Source organism: Anguilla anguilla, chromosome 7 (genome assembly GCF_013347855.1).
Source record: "Anguilla anguilla isolate fAngAng1 chromosome 7, fAngAng1.pri, whole genome shotgun sequence".
In the NCBI taxonomy this organism is placed as follows: domain Eukaryota; kingdom Metazoa; phylum Chordata; class Actinopteri; order Anguilliformes; family Anguillidae; genus Anguilla; species Anguilla anguilla.
The window spans coordinates 28894546-28920580 of record NC_049207.1 but is presented as its reverse complement, the minus strand read 5'-3'; the positions used below and the strand labels follow the sequence as shown (position 1 = coordinate 28920580).

The 26035-nt window shown below is 40.4% G+C and overlaps 1 pseudogene; it reads right to left on the bottom strand.

Annotated features, from left to right (window-relative positions):
* Positions 1-3672: 3672 nt before the first annotated feature.
* LOC118231563 overlaps positions 3673-26035 on the bottom strand; it is a 48103-nt pseudogene continuing 25740 nt past the window's right edge.

Genomic DNA, 26035 nt, shown 5'->3' with positions numbered 1-26035 from the left:
TGAAAATGACATTGAGACATACTGTACAGATCATGAAAGTCGCTACCTATGACTGGTGACGAACGGGGTGTGACTGGTGTTATATTTAACCTGCCAGGGGTGTGTCTGCACTTCATTGAAGACAAAGAGAGGGTGTTTTACCCAAAATTACAAAGCTCAAGCTCCGATGAAACCACCTAAAAAAATCCATGTTGCATTCTGTCCTACCAAGATAAACCTAGTAAAAGCAACCGGTGTTGAAGCAAGGCACTTTCGATCTACGCACTCTGATATCAACCAATGGGAATAAGGTGACACCATGACATTCTTTGATTAACAGCCCCCTCATTAACACATAGATGGAGAAATACAGAAGTACAGTACTGTGCAAAAGTCGTAGGCACCTGTAAAGAAAAATGCTGTATAGCTAAGATGCTTTCAAAAATAATGAAATGAAAGGTTATAAATATCGAGAAAATAATATAAAGAGCAGTAAATAGTTAAAAACTAAATAAAATCAATGTTTGGTGTGACCACCCTTCGCCTTTAAAACTACATAAATTCTATTAGGTACACTGTCCAGCAGTTTTATAAGAAAATCGGCTGGTAGGTTGTTCCAAGCATTTTGGAGAACTTGCCACAGTTCTTCTGCAGATTTTGGCTGTTTCGCTTGCTTCTGGCTCTCCAGGTGATCCCAGAGACCCTTGATCAAGTTTTTATCTGACAAGTAGTATATTACTTCAAATATTACTTTAACAAAATACAAAAATGTATCTGTAAAATGTAATTTTTTGGAAAATTCATGTTTGGAAATCTCAAATTTGCTCTTTTCTACTGACGCACTAATGCAGAAAACAAAAAATAAACATCTAAAACCAAATATATACTATATATTAAAAAATCTAGGGTGGCTAAGACTTTTGCACAGCACTGTGTAGAAATAATGAATCAAAAAATAAATAGGGAAATATATACAGAAATGAATCAAGATATACGGAAATGAAAAATGAAGAAATAACCATTTATGCCAGTTTTTATCTATTATTTTATTTATGTGTACATTCATTTTTTAAACATTTTTCTTGCATTTATGTTTATTCATTCATTTAATGAGTCATTTATTTTACATTTTTTCATCCTCCATAGGAAAGTGAACTTGGACGAAAGTTTAAATGCCATGAAAACCATGTGGTCCTCACTCTGGGGCACAGGATTACAGATCTATCTGGAACCCTCCCATATCTAGAAGTAAAATATGACCTGAAGTAAAAAGAAAACTTCTGTTCCAGATTTTACTCAGCGCAGTTATTCCTGCTTTGTGAAATACCCTCCTGGTCCTGAAGAGCCTCAGGATCTGCTGGTTTTCGTTGTAACTCAGCACTTGCAGTAGTATAGCTATTCCTTCTTGACCTGTCTGCAGCTTTTGACACGGTCAACCATAAAATACTCCTCTCCACCTTGGCTGGGGTGGGAATTGCCGGGACTGCCCTGTCTTGGTTCGCTTCCTATCTTGCAGATAGGACCAACCAGGTCACCTGGAAGGGGTCTGCCTCTGCTTCTCATCCACTTGTTACGGGAGTGCCGCAGGGATCTGTACTGGGTCCTCTGCTGTTCTCCTTATACACCAGATCTCTTGGTTCAGTCATTAATTCACATGGCTTTTCCTATCATTGTTATGCAGATGACACACAACTCTTCTTTTCTTTCCACCCCTCGGCCACATAGGTCAATGATAAGATCTCTTCCTGCCTGGCTGACATCTCCACCTGGATGGCCAGCCACCATCTGAAGCTCAACCTCAACAAAACTGAGCTGCTCTTCTTCCCGTGCAAGACCTCCTTGCTTCGTGAACTCTCAATCACGGTTGATGGCACCACAGTGACTGCCTCTCACTCTGCCAAGAGCTTGGGGGTGGTCCTGGATGACCAACTGGACCTCAAGGAGCACATCAAGGCAACATCACGGTCCTGCAGATTCCTCCTGTACAACATCAGGAGGATTCGACCATACCTGACGACGCACTCCACCCAGCTGCTCGTCCAGGCTACGGTGACCTCTCGCCTTGATTACTGCAACTCTCTCCTTGCAAGCCTGCCAGCTTGTGCCATACAGCCACTACAGATGATTCAGAATGCCGCTGCCCGACTCATCTACAACCTCCCCAAATTCTCCCACGTCACCCTGACCCTTGCCTACACTGCCGCCAACAGGACAGCCCCCATCTACTTGCAGGACATGACTCAATTCTATGTGCCTGCTCGACCACTCCGCTCTGCGGCAGCAGGGCACCTTGTAACCCCTCCCACCCGCCCAAAGGGATCACAGAGCTTCTCCACACTAGCTCCCCAGTGGTGGAACGAACCCCTTGTCCCTCTCCGAACCTCCCCCTCACTATCCATCTTCCGCCGTGGCCTGAAGACTCATCTCTTCAGACTATACCTAGACTAACCACCACCACGCTGTATAATAAAATAAAAAAAAATTAAAAAAAACCCTTTTTCCTGTCACTTGTTACATGTTGCCCCATCCCTGCACTTCTTGGTAATTTGTATTTGTCCTAATACTGTAGCTTATTCTTCTGCCTAGTTGGCTTTGCAGATGTTAGACCAGAATAGTGTTCATTGTTCTCGGCTAGAAATAGCTGTAAAAAATAAGTAATTGTACCTTACTGAACGCGTGTTCAGCAGTTGTCTACGATCATGAAATGCACTTTTTTGTACGTCGCTTTGGATAAAAGCATCTGCCAAATGAATGTAATGTAATGTATAGCAATTCATCAGTTAAAGCAGATTACAGTGAACTCAGGTCACCTAGTTTCTTGGGTCAGAATCGGTACAAACAAAAAAAAACAGCACACTGTGGCTCTCCAGGACCAGAATTGAGTATCACTGCAGTACAATAAAAATGCATCCATATAAAGCAGGGGTGTCCAATCTTATCCGAAAAGGGCCAGTGTTGGTGCAGGTTTTTGTTTTAGCCCAGCACTAAAACACCCGATTCTACTTAAGGTCTTGATTGAAGACCATTAGTTAATTATTTGAATTATGAATTTTATTTACTTAATTTTCTTGTGCAAGTCAAATATTATATAACTTAATGTGGGCATTTCAAATGATTTCAACAAAAGCTATCATGCCCCTGTACATTTAAAAATACCGCAGCTTGTCCACGGTAGTACGAACTGAATTTAACGTGCCTGACTTGTAAACGCTGCTGTCAAGCATTGTCTGTGGTTAATTAGTGACAATTACTTTATTAACTTAGATTGAGTGCAAATGGAACTGTTTGAGAAGGGGCTTGACAAAGAGGCTACTGCAACCTCTAGCTGGCGGAGGACTGAAGTACCAGTACCATGCGAGAAAACAAGGGGAGTCAAACTGGCGGCCCTACCTATACCTCAACATCATGCTTGATGACCAGAATAACACAACCCCATTCGACACAGACTTCCATTACCTTTATGATGCATAAGTAACCCCTGGTGGCTCCTCAATGAAACTGCATACCACCACCAGCATCCTCAGGCAGGAGAAATTGGAGCAGGTAGTTTAGCCCCCCCCCCACCCCCATCCACACAAATAAATTTTATCTCAAAGGTGTTGGCAACCATGCAAGCACTGAGACTGTGCACTGAATGTACCCATTTACATACACAATTCTGTCAAACATATTCATTAAAAAGGGTCAACAAAGTTGAATTGAGTCAGTTTTTATTCAAAGTCATTTTCAAAGTGCTTCCATTTTCAGTTGTATTTCTGTGTCATTATTGTATGACACTGTCTAAGCTGCAGGACTGATTTGGTGCCACAGTCTGCAGCCCCATTGTTGCACTGTGCAGTTGGGATGTACATCTACACTGAAATGTGTCAATACCAGGACATTTTATATCAGATTGAAAACAGAAACAAAGAGAGAAAAAAAAAGGCAAAAAATTATCTGCAATGGGATTTTACAGTAAAAGGTTCATGGTCAACCACAGACACCGCTGGGAGAGAGGTCAGAGGGTCACAGGTTAGAGGTCATCGTCTTCGTCTGGCAGTGCCGTTTCTGACGCCATCTGTCAACAATGGCCGATACTGTATCACTTATATTTTAACCTTTAAGTAGCCAGTCCCACTGAGATACAAAATGTTTAAAGGTGACTTGGCAGCCAAATGCATGCAAACCAATGCATTAGGGCAGGGTTTCCCAACCCTGTTCCTGAAGATCTACCATCCTGTACGCTCAATTCAACCCTAATTTGGCACACCTGATTCTAATAATTAGCAGCTGAATGAGATCTCTATATGTTCAATGCTTTGTTAGTTTGAGTGAAAACCTACAGCACTGCAAATCTCCAGGAACAGGGTTGGGCAGCCTGGCAGTAGGGTTTGTGTGTATATCAATATTAGTTTATTAGCTGAGTTGCATTAAGGTTTGTGCGTAGCACAGTGTTAATTAGCTGAGATTCACTAGGGTTTGTGTGTAGCATATTGTTAATAAGCTGTGTAGAATTGGGGTTTGAGTGTTGCTCTGTGCCAACAGTAGCACTGGGACTCACTTTGAGGTCGTGCTCGTACTGCGCTGCGAGGGAGGGGTCCATGGCGACCTCTGGGGGGGCGAGGGCGGGCATGGCAACAAATTCCAGGTTGGGGTCTCCTATCAGTTTCCGTGCCAACCACAGGAAAGGCTTCTCAAAGTTGTAGTTGCTCTTGGCAGAGATGTCGTAGTACTGAGAGGGCGAAGCAGAGGAAAGACAGTTCCTAACTGACATGCCTGGTTGCCTGGGCAATCAAATGTTCATAGATCTCCACCCACTATTAGTTGTCATTGATAAAAAATGAACCACTGAAAAGCAGAGAATGTCACAGGGAAGTCATCATTTGTTTTTCCTCAGTTCTCTCCAATTAGTACATACATTCACCACGGTACAAATAAAATCATTAAAATTCTAACAATCCAATAGACAGACTAGCTAGGGGGTCGAAGCAGGATGGGTGGGGTGCGTATGTGCGTGCATGCTTGTGTGCGCATGTGCATATTAGGGCTATCAAACGATAGTCCGATGTTCAAATGCAATTTTTTTTTTTTTTTTTTTTTAAAGACATTTGAGTGTGAAAATTAACATTAGAATGTGAAACCAAAAAATGCAGCATGTCTAGTGTAGTTGTCTTCCTTTCAACTTGAGTTGTGTTAAACCAAAAAATAAATCATGCATTTTACACCTCTGTTGAACTTAAAAACAAGTTGCTGTGTCATGTGTATAGCTGCTATATGCCGCTACTGTACTTTTTCCTGTATAACATCCGCAGAATCCGCCCCTTTCTCACCACCTACTCAACCCAGCTCCTGGTCCAAGCAATGGTTCTATCCCGCCTGGACTACTGCAACTCTCTTCTGGCTGGACTACCGGCATCTGCCACCAGACCCCTGCAACTCATTCAGAATGCTGCGGCTCGTCTGGTCTTCAACCTACCCAGACACTCCCACGTCACTCCCCTCCTCACTACCCTCCACTGGCTGTCAAGCGATCAGCCCCAGCATACCTCCACCAGATATTCAAACCCTACATGCCAGCCAGATCCCTCCGTTCTGCTACCTCAGGACGCCTAGCACCTCCCCCTCTTCGCACCTGCACTTCCAGAACACGTCTCCTGTCTGTTCTGGCCCCACGATGGTGGAATGACCTCCCTGTGGAGGTTAGAACAGCTGAGACACTGACCCATTTCAAACGACGACTGAAGACTCACCTCTTCAGGCTGCACCTCTCCCCATCCCTCCCTACCCCCCTGTAAATGACTGTAAGCTTAGGGTTGTAACTAGGCAGCTGTTTCGTAGGTGACTTAGGTGCATTAACTGTCTTAACTACTACTTGTATTCTTGCATAGACTGCGTTGTTGCTGTTCTTGTTTGTGTTAGTGTTGATCAGTTTAACCTACAGGGTCCAAGTTGAACTATGCGGTTGTTCCCTGCACTTGGACCGGTACTTCTCTCTAGGGGTTTCGTCATACTTGTTCCTGGTTATGGTTATACACTTTGTTGTACGTCGCTCTGGCTAAGAGCGTCTGCCAAATGCCTGTAATGTAATGCTACTTGACCGACACGGAACTTCTATCTCCGGTTCCTTGGTGCGATTGGAACACATCTTTTCCTCCACTGGGTATATAGTGAATAAAAAGATATCAGCACCGGCCCCTTCATAAGTGGGCAACCTGGTGTTTTCGGCAAAAAACCTGCAGGCTTGACATTGGATTAAAATGTTTAACCAGTTTAGTTAGTTTAACCTTTTTCATTTTCCATGCTTGCTTTTAGGGAGTTCTAGTGCTTTGGGAGGATAAAATTAAAACTATAATGGTCTTAGGTCCCTCTCCAAAAGGTGCAAGAAAGTACTTTTCAGTTTTTAATAGTAATTTATTGTAAATTATCCTTCAGTATCAAAATTCTTTAGAGACATTTCCAGGGGCGTTCCTAGGATTCAAAGACATCAGGGGCTTAGCCCCAAGGGGAGTTTTAGTTTGGCACGCGCTTAGCTAAACTAAATTAATAAACAAAATACTAGCCATTATAGCTAACTACATAGCTGCTTATCCTATGCAGCTGTGACTGATGATATGTAATGGCTTTTCTTTTTTTTAATCTTTCATACTAGCATGTAAACTGACAAGGCACTGGGCAGGCAAGTTAAAAATAATACATAGCTAACAACGTTAGCAGGCTTAGCCAGCCAGTTACGTTAACTAGCTAGCTAACGTTGTTAGCTAACGTTAGCCATACTAACGTTACTGAGCTGGCATCATGAATAATTATTTTGCTGACGTTACACTCCTAAATCCGATTTTAGCTCGCTAATAGCCTAATTTTAGTTCATCACAATTAGCTGCATGTATAGCCAGTATCGTGCTGCCCTGCACAAACCTGAAGCTAGCTGCTCTGCACTCTCTGGCTGAGCTGCTGACTGGCTCTCAACATCTGCTGTACCGTTAGTTACATTGTCAATCTCATTATTCTCCTGAATCTCCTCAACAACCTGCCTCGATATTTTCTTTAAAAATCCGCGGATATCCATCGTTTCAGACAGTTCACTGACACTAACGTTACTGAACGAGAAATATTCGGACTCGTCTACAGAACTCTGCGTAGTGCGTAGTCTGCGTACATTCGTCATACAAGCGAAACTGTCAGTCTGTAACTCAGAACTCGCTGTACCAGTGCTAGCCATCAAATCGTCTGATTGCAATCAAGCGGCCAAAACCAGACTTCGTTTTTGAAGCTCATTTCCTGGTCTTGTTGTTTCTGGTTGCTCACTAGCGCCACTACCGTAGTGGCTCCAGTATAGGTGTTTTCATATCCGGTTTCCACGTAAGTCTACGGTACAAATGCGGTTAAAATACAAAGTCAATAATTTTTTCTCATGAGAACAAATAGTCACAATATGTGTATTTTATTCGTCTTATGACTGTCCATGGGTCGATTTCATGATTTATTGTGTCATTTGGGCACTGTTGGGACCAATGAGGTACAGTTTGCGTCACTTCCTGATTACTGCGGAGGACTAAGCTACAGTAGGGGCTACAGTCTATGGTCACTGGGTGGGAGGTGGCGCCTCTTGGCCTTGACATTGCGGCTCCGACTATGGTCCACCTGTGCGAAGTCAGAAAATGCTGGCATCCCATTTCGTAGTGATTTCATTATGGCGTGTGCTATTTACAGCTGCACTAGACGACAATAAAATAATCCTCCTCTGAAGTTTTTCGATAGCCGAGTCATTTTTGCTATTTCCTTTAGCCTATTTAACCAAATAATTAGTTGGCAGAAAGCATAATCAGCTTGCTATATTTGGTAGTCCAGTAGCTTATGCTAAAACAGTTCGCAACTTCGGCTACCAAGCCATTTGACAAGCTAGCTAACCCTAACCGGCAAATATGCAATTTTTCAAACGTGTTTGACGGCTTGTCAGTCGTGTACATTCCGTAAATGTCTACCTGGGCCATGCTTCATGCATGTGACAAAGCTACTATAATCGCGATTTTGGGATAAACACTGCAAAATTTTCAGTTTCACGAAGCAAATTAAGAGTCTTAGGTTTATTTGCTGGATAACATACAACACACGATGAAATCTCACACACAGAATTTAACGAAATTAACCATCTTTGTAAGATTGGCATTTAGAAAGGAACATGTTTTTAGCATTTAAGAGACCGAAAAGAGCATTTAAGACAGTGGTTCTCAGAATCGGTCCTGGGGGCTCCTTGCTTATATTGGCTTTTCTCCATTGGTTTTGATGATCTACAAGAAAAAAAAAAAAATAGCCTAATAATAATTAGAAATTCAATGTACATTATTTTTGTCTTCATGCACCAGGTGGAAATCTTGCTGTACAGAGTGCGTTGTCATATTTACACACCTGCAGATCAGTTATTAAAATACTTGGTAGATTTGTTCAATCACCGCTGACAGTGTTAATTTTTATTCGGTAAAAAGTGACTTGCGAACGATCGGTCAGCTAGCATCACCCAGCAAGTGAACACCACAAACGGCGATGGAGCAGTTACTGGCTCATTAACTGACTGTGGCGAAAACCTATGACGATAACTTGCTCGGTTAACAGCAGGTCTACCAGACAGTTATATGAAAATTAGCCTAGTCAAATCACCAGTAGCCTACACATCTCTGATTGATTGACCATCAGTGTAGTCGATGTTCTTCCCCTGTGGTTCATATTGCTAATGCATGAGCTAACCACAGATAGCCTACCTAGCTCATTGGCAAGCTGATATGCTAGCTAAGCATATTCGTTTTGCTGAGAAACATAAATTGAAGATAACGGAACATAATTGTATTATTAATGTCATACATATAACGTGATTACATGACACAGTACAGTCACGGATGGAAATTAAACTCCGTAAACATTTGATAATATATTTTAAAACATAACGGCAGACAGTCACAGCTAGCCTCAAGTTCGTTCTGCAATCGTTCGTTCAGGTTGATGGGCTTTTCTGCACCGGACTGTCAATCACATTGTAAAAATCACAGAACTGCTTAACTCTATGGTTTTGGCTCCAAATCGACAACATGGCCGCGCCCGCCATTGAGCTTCAAAACGTGTTTTAGAGACCCACGGAGAGTCAATGGATGACGTCACAGTAGCTTTGTCCATATTTTTTACAGTCTCTGATTGCAGCCTACTGCGCCTACTAGTCGGTTACGTTACTTACTGCTCGATTTGAAGGGGGTGATTTGTTTACGTTAGGGCTCCGTTCAATGGAATTCTATTTGGTGCTGTATGTCTTTTTTTTTTGGGTTTTTCGTGTGCTTCAATTTTATTTATAAAAGTGTACTATATGCAGACCTTACAAGCCATCTCAAATGTTTATTAAATTCCCCCCTCCAGCTTGACTGAATTCATGACTGTATTCAAATAAAATGTACTTGCTGAATTAGGTTGCCGTCTTGTGGACATAACATATGATAACACAGTCCATCAACGTCTAACATAATTCAAAATGAAAAAAATTGTCATATACAAACGGGTGACAAATTAGCCCCTTAAAACCCCACTTAAAACACAGGGCTTTTTATAAGAATCCCCCGTCTTAAATAAACCCCATTATCTCCTAAATTATATTACATACAGTACAGACATGGTTCTAAGCCTGAAATGATCCTGATCCTATCACTCCGTAAACATACAGGACATATACACTCACCGGCCACTTTATTAGGTACACCTGTTCAACTGCAAACTGCACCCGTTAACGCAAATATATAATCAGCCAATCACGTGGCAGCAACTCAATGCATTTAGGCATGTAGATATGGTCAAGACAATCTGCTGAAGTTCAAACCAAGCATCAGAATGGGGAAGAAAGGTTATTTAAGTGACTCTGAACGTGCCATTGTTGTTGGTGCCAGACAGGCTGGTTTGAGTATTTCAGAAACTGCTGATCTACTGGGATTTTCACGCACAACCATCTCTAGGGTTTACAGAGAATGGTCTGAAAAAGAGAAAATATCCAGTAAGCGGCAGTTCTCTGGGCAAAAATGCCTTGTTGATGGCAGAGGTCAGAGGAGAATGGCCAGACTGGTATGAGCTGATAGAAAGGCAACAGTAACTCAAATAACCACTCGTTACAACCGAGGTATGCAGAAGAGCATCTCTGAACGCACACCACGTCAAACCTTGAAGCAGATGGGCTACAGCAGCAGAAGACCACACCGGGTGCCACTCCTGTCACCTAGTGAAGTGGCCGGTGAGTGTATATTCTGAAAAACAAAAAAATCCAAAAATTGTTTTTTCATTTCTTTATTCCGTAGTGATTATATGTACTTGTGATAACGAAAACCAGATTTCTTTTTCCAATCGTACCCTGGGATGTATACAAGTTCGGAGTGGGATGAACAAAGCAGTAAAATTTGACATGCGTTTTCCCCAAAGGTGGGCAAATCTCCAAATGGCACCAAACCTCTCCAAATTGGAATATTGTGTATATCTTTTTTCCCAGCCATATTCCACTTCCAGATGCCAATTCCATTGAAAGTGCTATCCTCTGAAACTCCACAAAACAAATATTCTTTATTTACCCATTCTCTTTTCGAATAAGCCTTGCATTTCAGTCAAATACTGTCCTTTTGGAGAGCTTCTATGTACAAAGTTCGTTCATAGTAGTTAGTTAATACACAAACTAATTTCCCTGAGAAACAAACCACTTGGTTTTACCTTGCTGTGTGCTCAGACCTGCAATCAGCTGCCAGACTGCTGTAAATCAGTCTTGTCAGCGGTAAACCTGATCACAAAGTGAGAGCTCACAAGGAGGAAAATGACAAAAACATAAAATATACGATTTATAATAATATAGTTCCCTTTATCACTACTGCAGTGTCTTTTATGCAAAGCATTTGCCTATAAACAAAGCTCCAAGCAAGTATGCACTTTGCGTGAACACAAAGTGAATGTAAGTACGCAGAAGAATAGCTAAGCAGTAGTTTCAGCTAGAAGGAAGCCATAAGCTACATTCGAAGTTTATCTGTACATGAGCTTGAAGAACTTGACACTGTTTGATTACTGTAACACATACAGGGTTTCTGAAAATTCACGATGGGTAGATCTTAGAGAGGATAGAAGTAGCTTGCTGTTAGGTCATTTACTCGGCACTGGAATGTCTAATTGAGATCATTTTTTGTTGTTTGTAAGGTAAGAAGTTGCTTTTTTTTAACTTGTTGGTGCAATCCCCTAGTGACCATGACCATGACGAGATTGGTCAACTCAGACATTCATTGCTGCTGCAACCAAGTTATGAGTTGAAAACACAAACTCTGTGTTCTAGATGCATTAGTAGACAATACAGGACAACTATGCTGTATACAGAGTTTTGCAGCACCACCATTGTTGCATAGGTCATTCATTTAACAAGCAACCCCCTCCCTGCAGGCTGATCTGGAACTACATCCCACACCCATGACACACTGGGCAGTGTCTCTCTGGGCATTCATAAAAATATTCTTTCACAACTAAAAATTTGTATTCCGTCATAGCAACAAGATAAACCTAACAATAGCCCTAAGATATGCCAATACAGCAGTGAAAACGCTGAATAACTAAATAAACAAGAAATTTTTCCCATGTCATTCTACTGTCAATATCTGTGACTAAATATGGAATAAATATACCTTACCATTGGTTTTACACATACAGATGTCCCTTTTGAGACTGAGTGGTCATATATTGTCTTGGACAATCCGTTTGTGAAATACATGCGCATTTGCAACGCCTGGGTACCTTTCAAAATGGCTGAGCGTAAAACTACATGTTTACGGCGTTGTCGCCCTTTATAGTACAATCTGGCTTGATTGACAATTTATTCAGTCGGTGATAGTATAAGCTTTGTAACGATGTATAACACATTTTACATTTGGAATAGCTCTTTATAGCCCAGCGTAACCAAAAGTTCTGTCATCATCGCCGCCTTGCGCATTCACTCTGTGGTAGCAGTAAAAGACATGGCACCCAGCGAAACGTTATTGATGATTTTCGTCATTTCTTGGAAAATCTTTCAGAGCATAGCTAAGCCATATGTTTGTTGATAGACCTAGCTGACAGTTTTCTGGAGTCAGTCAGAAGCGGAGGATGACTGTATTGATTCTCCGTCTCTATTTACTGAACACAGATAATATTTCATCATCGCAATGTAAGCATTACTGCTCAAAATATTTCAGTTATACATGTTATTTTTGAAATTGAGTGTCTTTAAATATGTGAGTGGTATTTAATAATGAGAATATTTTATAGTAACATAAGCGTTCGTTGGTAGCTCAGTAGTGTTTGTCTTTCATGCACCAGAAAGCTGGAACATCGCCAAAATGTGGTTGACGGTTGAATATTGATTTAATGTCGTCCCATCCCCAAACAAGAAAATATTACATACTGTATAGTACAGAAACATACAAGAGTTAATGATTACACATTTAGGTACTGTACCGCACTGTTATGGCACATTTATATGCTTTATAATGGACAAAAAAAATAAAAATCTCTTTGGAGAGATTTTGGATACGTTTCTGGATCCAGAGATATTTTGTACCACTGTACTGACAGAAATTTTGTAATTCCCACTTGAAAATGATGCAAACATGAGTTTGAGTCGAAACAGTTGATTTGTAGTGAAATACATGATTATATTGTGATTTACAGCAATGCATAATTTAGACATTTTGGATAGATTTGCAGACACTGGGTACACTGCTTACGTAGATTTTACTCACTTGTGGTCAAGGAGTTTTTGATCCAGGACATGTATAGTTTAACCCGTTTTATAAATTGGATCTCTCAATATTTCATTGTAAACTAAAAAAGAGCAAAATCATTGTTGCTTTTTTGCCTAGACAATTTCATTTGTGGCACTTTAGTTCTTCCTAAATTATGAATGAAAAATAATCTAAATGATGCAAATGTCTTGTTTCATTTAGGTCATTTTTCAAGTCCATGCGATGCTCACATCTGAAGTTATAAAGTTTTAAATAAGGTACCCCCTAAATGGGCAAGGATTGGCCAGATTTGACATGTGCGCGAAGGGGTTAAAAATAAATAAATAAATTAAAAAAACACTTTGAAAATGACATTCTATTTATGTTCATAGAAATGCGCGTTTTCAAAAGCTTGTGAAAGCGCTTACAGTTAAATGGAAAAACCAAATTAATAATGAATAATGACTTTTGCCAGCCTGTGTACAAAGCGCAGATTGGTTGATCAAAGGGGGATTTTAGCGATATCGACACTGCAGCATTAGCAGTTGTTAGACTTGTTGTGGAGAGTTATTGGATTATAAAATTTGGATAGCAGGCTTGGTGGGGCAGCATGCCCCATACCTTGACATGATTATCACTAACATGAAATCATTGTACCTGAAGCCTGAGATTCTCCCTCCTGTTAGCTCAAGTGACCACAATTGTGTCCTCTGGAGCCCTAAAGCACAATCAAGAGCTCCCCAGTGCACTAAACGGGTAGTACAACCTATAAGGGAGCCTGGCTTGAGTGAGTTTGGCAGGTGGATTCCCACTCATCTATGGCAGGAGGTGAATGAAGCAACCAGCACTAATGAAAAAGCCAATGCCTTCCACAATACCATTCTGCCTGAAATTGATAGACATTTCCCTATGAAGACAGTGAAAATCTATCCTTCAGACAAACCATGGATCACCTCCAAGATCAAGCATTTGATCCACCAGAGACAAAAAGCTTTCAAGACTGGAAAATCATGTGCCCTGGCAAGGTTCTACAGAAATAAGGTCCAAAAGGAAATATATGCGGCAAACAAATAATTCTACAAATCCAAAGTGGAAGGCATGGAAAAAGCGAATCCTAGAGCTTGGTACAATAGAGTTAAATCGATGTGCAAAAAAGGTGGACCGAATCAATGTCCCTGGAATCAATCCCCAGGACTTTGTGACAATTGCTAATGCAATCAACACAAAGTTTGTTAAAGTGTCCCAGTCGCTTCCGCCTTTCGAACGTTCAGCTCTACCTCCTTTCCTGCCATCCCCCCCATTGCCCACTATTCCAGTGTGAGATGTGTATAGCAGACTGTCCTCCATCAACTGCCACAAATCCCCTGGCCCAGATATGATTCCCCCAAGAATATTGAAGGAGTTTGCATGCAAGATCAGCATTCCTATCTGTGATATCATTAACAGTTTGTTTGATGAAGGGGTCGTCCCTAGACAATGGAAAGAGGCTACTGTTGTCCCCATACCAAAATCTTCCCCACCAAACATTGATGAACTGAGGCCGATCTCATTAACAGCTCAGCTCTCTAAACTATGCGAACAGTTTGCTGCGCATTGGATCCTGAATGACATCACACCAAATCAAGATCCCATGCAGTTTGGCAGCCGACTGAATCGTTCTACAACACACTATCTAGTCAGTTTGATGGACTCTGCGTACAAGGCCTGTGATAATCCAGGCTCAGTGTGCACACTAATTACAACTGATTTTGCCAAGGCCTTTGATGCTGTAGATCACACAATGGCAGTACAGTGCCTCCTTGACCTTGGAGTGAGACCGGGCCTGATCCCATGGATCTGCAGCTTCATGACTGACCGCTGTCAAAAAGTGTGCTACCAGGGACATCTTTCTGATTGGGAATACCCCACGTGCGGAGTTGCACAGGGAACCGTATTAGGGCCTGTAGTCTTTCTAACACTGATTAACAGTGCCCTCCAGGACAGAATAGACCACTGGAAATATGTGGATGACATGACTCTGGCCCAGACATGGAAGCTCCAACTACCCTGTACCCTCCAACAGACCCTGAATGGTCTTGATATCTGGGTAGAGGAACACAAAATGAAACTCAACCCAAAGAAATGTACCACCCGCATCCACCCGCCCTGCCGACTCTCTCCATTGACCAGAACATCCTGGAAGTCTGTGACACTGTCAAGGTCTTGGGGGTCACCATCCAGAGTAATTTGCATTGGGATAGTCAGGTGGACCACATGCTGACTAGAGCCCGACCGATGCCAGATTTTTGGGTCCGATGCCGATCCCGATTTTGGAGAGTCCTAGCCCACCGATTACCGATGTTTTGACCGATATTTTGTCAAAAAGTGCAACATTTTCAAATCAATTTGAAAAACTTATATTTTATTAAAGTTTCTATATTTAAGAACATTAACTTATAAGCAAACAAATAAAAATAAACACACAAAGAACTTTTAGATAAAAAAATGTAAAAGATGATATTAAATTAAATTATATATATTAACACCATCTTAAGCGTGGTGAAATCAAAATAACTCCACACCTTGCTTTTTACTCCTTTCTTTTCCAGCCAGTTTCAAACATGTTTTTGTATAAATATTATTATTATTGTTGTTGTTATTAATTTGTTATTATTATTTCTTAGTATCTATTCTCAGTAAATTAATTATATTTTCTTATTTTATTCCTACTACATGATCTCAAAGAGTAAGACATTATCTAGCGGAGCTAATGAGTGAATCAAGTGTAACGTTAGATTAAATTAAATTGACTGGATGAAATACGTGAAAAAAACTACAATGCGCTTTCGTGCAGGTTACCCGCGCTAACTGTTGGTTGATTCACTTCTCCAACAGCAATCCTTCTCTCATGTTATCACGACAAAGCTAGATAACATGGCTTAAAATGATCCACGTTAGAAGTGTTTTATCAGCGTTTTTACTGTCTGGTTAGCTTGCTACGATGACGCGTGACTAGATGACACACTCGCTTGCAATAACGTGTTGGCTATCGACACAGCATCATATAGTAGCTAATATCATCTCAGATAAAAAAACAAATGTGTGATGCATTCAATCACCATTTTATTTTGGCTGGTTATTTATTTGAGAATACAGCGATGTCCTCTGGAAATGTAGATCCTACGCTGCTTATGTGCTCACTGCCACTTCATAAAGGCTTGCTAGCCAGCTAGCTTGCTAAAGTGAACCAAATATGTTAGCTAGCTCGCTCGCTTGATAATGAGGATTGATAACATAGTTGTTGTATAAACGCATTTAATTAAAAACTTTCACTAAATATACATACCTTTATTGTGGCAATTGAATCTGTGCAGACAAGTCTTGCAGTGGAGAATATTGGATGAGGCACGAGTGACAAACGTCTTATTACAGAAGTAGCGTGTCAGCTGCTGCAGTTCACACTTGTATTAGAGCTCCCTCTACTGGATCATTCTAGTAAACAGCAATTACAACATTCGAACAGACAAGTACAGATAAATAATCAATGTTTTTTTTGTTTATTATACTTATTTAAAAATCGGGACACATCGGCTGCATAACTGCCGATCCCGATGTCGTCAAAAAAGTCAAATAATGGCCGATATATCGGCCATACCGATATATCGGTCGGGCTCTAATGCTGACCTCAGCGAACAGGAAGCTTTTTGCTCTGCGTTGCCTGAAGAAATTTGGTGTCCGTGACCCAGAATTGGTTTCCATGCTGGAGTATGCAGTCCCCGTCTGGCATAGTTCCCTGACTACAGACCAGGCTAAAAGGCTGGAAAGCACGCAGAAACGGGCTTGTAAAATCATACTTGGCCACAGGTACTCAGGGTACCCAGAGGCTCTCTGCACTCTCGGATTGTGCACTCTATCAGAGAGACGCACTCAACTGTGTCTTGGCTTTGCCAGAAAGCTACTAAAGTCCAACTTCAGTGACTGGCTACCCCCCCTCAGGGAGGAGCTCACAGGTCGTCAGACAAGGAACTCCAACAAACTGGCCATCCCAAGATGTCGAACTGAGAGATACAGGAGATCACCAATCACCTACATGTGCAGACTCCTAAATGACAGCGGATTAGATCTTAGCTTAGATAATTGCAACATTTTAAATTTTTAGTCTACTTAGTACTGATGTTTTATTATAACAGCAAAATAATTCAGTGTTTTTAATGACAACTGTCTTTATGAACCTGTAATAATGCTGAAAGGTCAATAAATAAATATACTGCACTGAGAGTTTGGCACTTTTCAAGGTTCCCAACAGAAATAACTACAATGACCACAGACTCTCAGGCCTTAAAAAAAATTAAGACAAAATTCACAAACAACTTTATACATCCACACAATAAGGTCCTAAGTTGCTTGAAACAATTTAGGAAACAATGGGTAGCATTGCTTTGGAATACAGCTTCTTTAATTTGTGTGAGCTAAGATAGCCAATATTGTTTCATGTAACTTGGCACAATTTTGATAGCAATACTTTTAATGGCAGGCCTAGATCTGATTTGATGACTTGTTGACAAGTGTTTTGTATGTGTGAGTATTTGACCATTTTTGTACGTTGAAAGCGTGTTTTTCATCAGAGTTACTATAATCATCAGCCTGTAGTGTCAGTTTCAGCCCTCCTTTCGGGAAGGGGACTACCCACTTCTTTTACTATCTCTAATGGTTTTACCGATCGAGGCAGGTTTTTTTTTTTTTGCATCAAAGTGCAAAGAGTCTATGTTTTACAACAGTGTAGGTGTTACGACAGTCCACCTTGAATCACTGACTGATGAAAGAAATAATAATAATAATAATAATAATAATAATAATAAAGAATTATATTTTAGACCTTGGTGTTCCCTGATTTGGTGTTTTGATTATGATGGTGGTGGAGAGCGCTGTCTAACACCAAAATCTCCCATAGGTGTTCAATTGGGGATCCGGAGACTGCGAAGGCCATAGCATATGATTCATTCAGTGACCCCTCATGCCCTGTTGTCATCCTGGAAGAGACCACTCCCATCAGGATAGAAATGTTTCATAGGATGAAGGTGATCACTCAAAATAACTTTGTATTAATTTGCAGTGACCCTTCCCTCTAGGGGGACAAGTGGACCAAAATCATGCCAGCAAAATGTTCCCAACAGCATAACAGAGCCACTGGACCCCCTCACTGTATGGGTCAAGCATTCAGTCCTGTACTGTTCTCTTGATTCACGCCACATAGCGACATAGCTCAGGAGGTAAGAGTGGTTGTCTGGCAGTCGGAAGGTTGCCGGTTCGAACCCCCCCCTGGGCGTGTCGAAGTGTCCCTGAGCAAGACACCTAACCCCTAACTGCTGAGAGGCATCAATTGTAAAGCGCTTTGGATAAAAGCGCTATATAAATGCAGTCCATTCACCATTTACCACACACGTAGTCGCTCACTCTGAGAATAGGATGACTCATCTGACCATACCACTTTTGTGCAAAGGTACATTCGTCTTTGTACTGACGGGTTTACGGGCATTGCAACCCTACTATAATATCCTGATCCATGTAGTTGTCAATAACACACAGTCTGATCACGTCCTGCATTGACATTTTCAGTCACATGAGAACTGTTTTTCCTTACATATCACACTAATGCATGAGCATCATGGTCATAGAATGTGCACTTTCAACCACAATTTCCAACCCTATTTACTGATGTCTTTCCCATAGATCTAAATGAAGATATCTTGATCCAAAATCGAGGTCAGCTCGTCCTGCTCACTATTTCTATACATGCCGCAGAGGATGTTAATTGCTTAATTGTATCATGCAGTACACTTGTATGGAAAAATTTGCATTAGTCATGTCACTCACCCATTTTTTTTTTTTAAGGAATATTCACATGTCATTTTTGACCGATGTTGACAGCGCTAGCATGTGTGTGTGTTTGTGTATATGAGTGCATTTGCATATGCGTGTATGTAGCATGACTGTGCATGTGAGTGTATGCATCAGGGATTAGCACGAGTGCTTGAGGACTCAAGTACTCGAAAGATAGGAAGTGCAAGCACTATACAGTACTCGGGGGGGGGGGGGGGGGGGATACTTCACGTGCATTAACGTGTTTAGTTTCAGCATTTACTTTTACATGGCTGCTTTGGCATTTTATTGTTTTATGGGTAATTGTAATTATGTTATAGAATCCTTGCTCCACAGTCTAACAAGTTCAGTAGCAGTTGTGACTTCAAAGAGGCGGAGTTTAACATTGCGGTTTCATCAAGCGTACAACACCGATCGATTGTTTGACCGCTGTCGATGATTCTGTCAATAGTACATCACATTAAAACTCCACCAAAGGGCATTCTGTCAAACAATATGTTTAAGGTTATTTAATATTTGAATATGATATTCATATTGACTTGTGGAACATTTTGGTTGTCCAGTCTGCTGCTTACATTTTTATGTTTTTATAATCTACTATAATAGCCTGCATATGATAAAAACATTGCTTAACACAGCCCCCAAGGTGCGGTATGTCTTATTTAATTATATTTAGGCCCAGTGCTGTGAAAAAGTATTTGCCCCTTTCCTGATTTCCTCTATTATTGTATACTTGTCACACGGAACGATTTCAGATTTTCAGACAAAATGCAATATTAGACAAAAGGAAACCTAGTAAACAAAAAACACTTTAAAATTTTTAATTTATTGAAAAACTTATCAAACCCTTTGTGGTGACTACTTCACTCTGATGGTAAGGTTCAATGAGTGAGATTTAGGTTTAACAGTGTTGTCTGTGTTCAATCAGCTGAATCCAATTACCAATAAAATTAGGTTAAGGGGTAATTATTTTTCACATGGGAGATATGGGTGTTTGATAACTTTTTTATTGAATAAATGAAAGAATTAAAAAATGTGTTCTGTGTTTACTCAGGTTCCAGTCACAGATCAGTAACAGCAAAGTTGTTAAAAATCATGGAAAACTAAAAAAGCAGCACGTATTTAAAAAAAAAAAAAAAAAAAGTTTGATTAATTAATCTCATGTGCAAAACAGTTCAAATAACATGTGCAACTGCAGTAACAGTAACAGGTACAGTTTTTTAGGGTTTTATTTGATGCAATAATGCAATAATGATGTAGTTCTGCCAGCCACAGGGAAATACTTACGGGAGTTTGACAGTAGGAGGCCGCAGAGTCTCATTTTTGTTTGAAAGAAGATCTTCTGTGTTTATAGAGAAATTGTAATTGATGTCATGCCATGTTGCATTACGGGGTGACCCGCCATCTTTAAAGGAACGTTTAGCTCGGATTTGGAGATGATATTCATAATTGGAAAAAACAAAGCAATCTTTGAATTTGTTTACTTTCACTGGACAACTAACTCCGCCGACAGGCTGGGGACTGGTGTGCTGTGTGCCACTGACGTGCTCTACATTAACAGATAAAATCAGTTTAATTTCTTCAACCTAGGAGCAAAAGTCAGTTGCAAGATTTAATCAGTTGTTGCAGCAGGTGCAGTGCTAATGCCAGCTTAGCTGCAGCTGCAGATATATTTAGCTTTAAATTATACCAGCGCAAACCTTTTCACCCTAGAGACTGCGGTATAACCCAGTGACAGTGGAGCAGAGACTGATAGGGAACTAGTTGTTTGAGAAGCATAATGGAAATAAAACTAATTAAAGCCGCAAGCGGCGTTGGGAGGGGCCCAAGCATTGGCACTATCACGCCCCCAATGGAGCGATTTTAAAATGGCTTTGTCATCATGATCATATATCTTCACCCATCATATCTACTGAATATCATGATGAGCAATGGATTGGAATGTGTGTCTGATGTAGTAAAATATTGATGACTTATGGCCAATTTTGTGCTAAGAGACGCTGTCGGATGACTTAGTTGCGTCACCATGGATGGGTCCTGGCCGCTTCCCGTAAAGGCCTTTACTATGTCGTAACAGTTAGATGGCCCGGCGTGTACGTAGAGCTGCAGCGCTTCCATGCTGCAACTAAAAAAGGCATCAGACTAGTGTTGTCACGATACCAAAATTTTGACTTTGATACCGATACCAGGTTTAGTATCACGATACTCGATACTGAAATGATACTGATTCAATACTTGGTACCTAACGATACTGAAATTACCTTAATTGATCAGAAACGTAATGTCCACAAGGGTTGACCTCATTTTCAAATTCATGGTTTATTAACAACCTGGTTCATTAACAACCTTTAAGTTGAAGCCTCTTCAACATATAATATGCATAGGCCCTATAGTGTTACAACACTGAACAATAGAAAAATATGTTAAATATATTTCAAAAATTAAACAGTTGTAAACTAAATAATCTTTAAAACAAGTCTTTCACCTTTAAATAAATCTAAAAACAGCATATTTTAATAACAATACAGCATCTTCCTATAATAAAATATTACCAAATTAGAACACCTATTGCTACTGAAGTGAACTGAGTCGAAGCTTGCGCTGTATCGAGATGAGTGCACAAGCGCAAGTCACCTCACTTGGCAACCTTAGTTGGTACTGACATCTAGCGAAGATTCTGACAAATTACACTTTTCATCCTCTCAATCAGTAATGCGGGAGACACATTTCCCTGGCTTTTACATTTGACAGAAAACTACCGAACGTCGGAAAATTTTAATACCAAACCGTTTCTTTTTTTTTTTTTTTTTTTTTTTTTTTTAAGTACCGAAAAAGTGCTGAAGTTTCGGTATACCATGCAACACTACTTTATTTTGACATTGCCAGACTACAGCATAAATTGCGTCTTTTGTTTTTATTCAATATTAGTAATTGCAGCAGGAAACTGCAGCTGTAGACACAGGAAAGTTTGTTATACTATGGTAGCAACAGAATGAAGCGGACTATGTATAAGCTATACCGTCATTATTTTATTATACCAGCATGTTTTCGCGCATTTGCAGAGAAACTCAAATACTATCAATAAAAATGGTTTAGTTATTTCTCAGCATAATGACGGATGGGGATGGGACGATATGAAAAGAATTTTCAACCGTCCACCACGTTCTAGCAATGCTCCAACACTCTCATCATCACTGTTGCATGCATCACAAAAACTACTAGACTAACGCTTACATTACAGTGTGAAATATCCACATTATATAATACCACTAACCTATTTAAACACTGAATTGAATTGACACTCAATTTAAAAAATAACGTATATAACCGAACTATTTTGAGCAGCGATACTTACATAGCAATATGACGTTTTATCTGTGTTCAGTAGTATAGAGACAGAGACAGTAAATCAATGACAAAGTCCTATCCGCTTCTGGTTTGCTCCAGAAAATGATGTCAGATAGGTCTATCAGCAAAGATATAGCTTAGCTATGCTGCGAAGTCCTCAATAATAATAGTACTCTCCAAGAAATTATGAAAAATCGTTGACAACGTTTCGTTAGGTGCAGCGTCTGCTATGCCCCAGAGTGAATGCGCAAGTGAATGCGATAAGAAAAATTTTGGTTATGCTGACCGATAAAACGTTATTCCAAAAGCAAAATCAGCCATGTTATACATCGTTAGAAAGCTTATACTCTCACCTACTGAATAAATGAATTGTCAATCAAGCCAAATTGTACTAAAAAGGGCAACAACGCCGTAAGCAACAGGTGTGGTATTACGCACAGCTATTTTTGAAGGTAGCCGACCCAGGCGTCACAAATGCGTGTATATTTCACAAACGGTTTGTCCAAGACAATATATGACCACTCAGTCGCAAAAGGGGCATCTCTACGCGTAAAACCAATGGTAAGATTGTATATTTATTCAATGTTTAGTCCCAGATATTGACTGTACAATGACATGGTATAATTAAAAAAAACTTTGTCTTGTTTATTTCGTTATTCAGAGTTATTCGTTTTCACTGCTGTATTGGCATATTTTAGGGCTAATGTCAGGTTTATCTTAGCTACGGAATATTACATTACATTACAGGCATTTGGCAGACGCTCTTATCCAGAGTGACGTACAACAAAGTGTATAATCATAATCAGGAACAAGTGTGTCGAAAACCCTAGAGAGAAGTTACCGTCCCAAGTGCAGGGAAACAACCGCATAGTTCAACTTGGACCCTGTAGGTTAAACTGATCAACACTCACACAAACAAGAACAGCAACAACGCAGTCTATGCAAGAATACAAGCAATAGTTAAGACGAGTGCATTAACTAAGTCACCTACGAAACAGCCTACCTAGTTACAACCATAAGTTTTACAGTCAATTAGAGATTAAATTGAGAATAGGATTTCTCTCAGCATAATGACGGATTTAAAGACTAAACGAACTCACCCGATACTGTCTTCAAATGGAGCCATGCCAAGGAAAAGTAATTATTCATCCTCTCAAAAAGCTTTTACTAACAAACTTTGGTAGCCTAGCATGCACTCTGGCTGGCACTGCTTCCCTGACGTTCAGACCCTCGCCTCACTGATAAAAAGTAGACCCTACGGTTGTCGGATTACTTGCGTCGCCATGGATGTCGCTTGCCGTAAAGAAGTTTACTAGATGTCATAACACTTAGATTCGAGCTCCAGCTCTTCCGCACCCCAGCTAATACAAAAGTCAAATGGCGGGCAAACAATATGGCGGACATAGGTGGTCCAATGGCAAAGTTGTAGAGCACATTCAGATGCATCGGTCGATGGAGTTTTGTGTGATCTAACTTATGGTGTGGCAGTTATGGCCTTTTAGGCATGACCCTTTGTTATAGCGCCACCATCTGGCCGACATAGGTGATTTTTAGTGCCTGAGTAGTGGGGGGCCATAGGAACCCACCTGCCAAATTTGGTTGCTGTAGGACTTATGGTTGCTGAGCCTCAGACACTTTTAGCGGAGAAAAATAAGAATAATAATAATAATAATAATAATCCGAACAGATTACAATAGGCTTCCACAGCTTCGCTGCTTGGACCCCTAATAATAATAATCCTAACAGATACAATAGGGTTTCACCAGCTTCGCTGCTTGGACCCCTAATAATAATCCTAACAGAAACAATAGGGTTCCACCAGATTTGCTGCTTGGACCCCTAATTAGTTGCTAGTAGTTTGTGATAATTACTATCTGCCAGGTAACATATACAAATGTTTTCATGTAATTTCTTAAGAGTAGGGTGAACTTATGGATATTTTCATTTGAACAAATTCAATAATATAGGCCATGTCTGACAGAATGGTTTAATTTAGGATAGTTTACTGACCCCATAAATACCATTTTCCTTACACCCCCCCCCCCCCCATCCAGACTGTTCTTGGGGCCATGTTTTCTGGTGGTTAGGTCACCAGTAGCCTCGCGAGCCAGTCTCTTTTTTAACTTCGTTCAACAGAGCCTGGTCGATGCATTGACGTTCTAGGCATAAACGAAGGAGGCAACCTCCCCGGGATAGTTGTATTTCCCCAACCAATCAGTGTTTTGGCCAGGCATGGTCTGAAACGTGCACTGGAAAACATTACCGGAGGCAAACTTTTCCACAGACCCGCATCAGTTCGCTACTATTTGGGGAAAGTGATTTGTATGATTGTAACAGACAAACAATCAAAACCACTGCTTCTTCTGGCCATTTTTCTGGGTATTTATTTGATAGCAGACTGCACACCGTAGAGCACGCTTGAAAAATTAAACTTTTGCCAAATCCTGTAGGCAAGCAAGCAAGTTCATCTCTGTTCGATAACAGCGAATCCAAAACATACGCGTTGAAGGTCCTTCAATGAAGTCACGCCATGTATTTGGCAAGTCTGTGATTTAACAGAATTAAAATCTTCGAATTTGTCCATAATTCTGTTTTTAGCAGATAATTTGGGTTAGCTCGATAGCTTTGTCCGTTTCGCTGGTGTGTTTCAGTTGGGACTTAGATTGCAGCACATAGCACATACGGAACAGAGGGAGTGTCGGGGCGGGGGGTGGGGGGGAGAACCGGCACACTGAGACAGACAGTTTGATTAACCAATAGGGTTGCTGCCGCTGAGCCTCCTCTCTTTTGCCCCAGAAAGTACATGCGTTCGTCCTGACTAGGTCACCAATAAAACCTAGTATGAAAAATGATATTTTTACATGTAAATCTTAAAGATCGTGTCTACAGTGTGGTATAAAGCATTTCAGTTTTACAAATGGGTGTTTTTGTTTTTTTGGTGAAAAGGGGGACAAGCACCTTGTTGAATTCCCCAACTGCAACTGAATTTTGAAGCCGCGGGGCAGCTAGATTAGAAACGATTACAGAAGTTTTGGCATGTATAACATTTTAAGAGTACATATTTCATTAAATGTTGCATCCCATAACGATTTATACAACAAAATGTGTACAGTATATTAGTATTATTCTAATTCTAAAAATTGGTTCACGTTCTTGAAGACATAAGATAATGACACCCTAAAAGTAGCATAGACAGACAGTGTGTTTCCTTCTGATGAGTGATTACAAAGAAGATGCCACTAAGCGACTAAATTTTAGAGTCCAGACCTGAATCCCATCGAGAATCTGTGGAGGGAACTAAAGACCAGAGTGATGGCAAGGAAGCCTTCCAACCTCAAGGACCTGGAGATCTTCACAAAAGAGGAGTGGTCCAAATCCCAGTAGAGAGACGTGCAAAAAGCTTGTAGGCAATTATAAGAACCGTTGGCTGCTGTGAAGGCAAATAAATGCTTTGCCACTGATTACTGAGAAAGGGTATGAATAATTTTGGACATGGCATTTTTTGTAAACTGTAAAAAACAAAACACAGAAATAGGTAAACATTTTTCATTAATATCTCTAACACAATGTCTATCGTCTTTTGTCACCTTCGTATGTCATTTCCAGCCAGAAGAAACCTATTAGTCAAATAAAAATTCACTATAACTCAAAATTTTGGCATGGGTATGAATAATTTTGGTGTGTATTTTAACTGTGGAAGAAATATTCTTATGCATGGGTATATTCTCACTTAGTTCTAACATGTCTAAATGCTATTGTGTCGAAAGGTGTGCAAATATGAGGATACATGTGTGAATGATTGCACACACACACTTGGGTGAATGCATAATAAGTGTATGTCTGTGGGTGTATCATCTCCTTTTTCACTCATTTTATTTGTTTTACCCAAGCGCCAACAACTCACCTCTATTAGTGAAGCCTTTTACCCAGTGGCTACAGAGTGAACTGCAATGTCTGGTTGCAACAAAAAAAAGAAAGTCACTAGAAATGATGTTTCACTAGTTAATCCCATCCCTTGTAATGTCTCCCCTGGGTCTGATTTTTTAAAATAATTCTGCCAAAATTCCCAAATCTGGGTTAATTTCAGTGCATGCAATGTGGCTTGTCCGACTACAGTATGA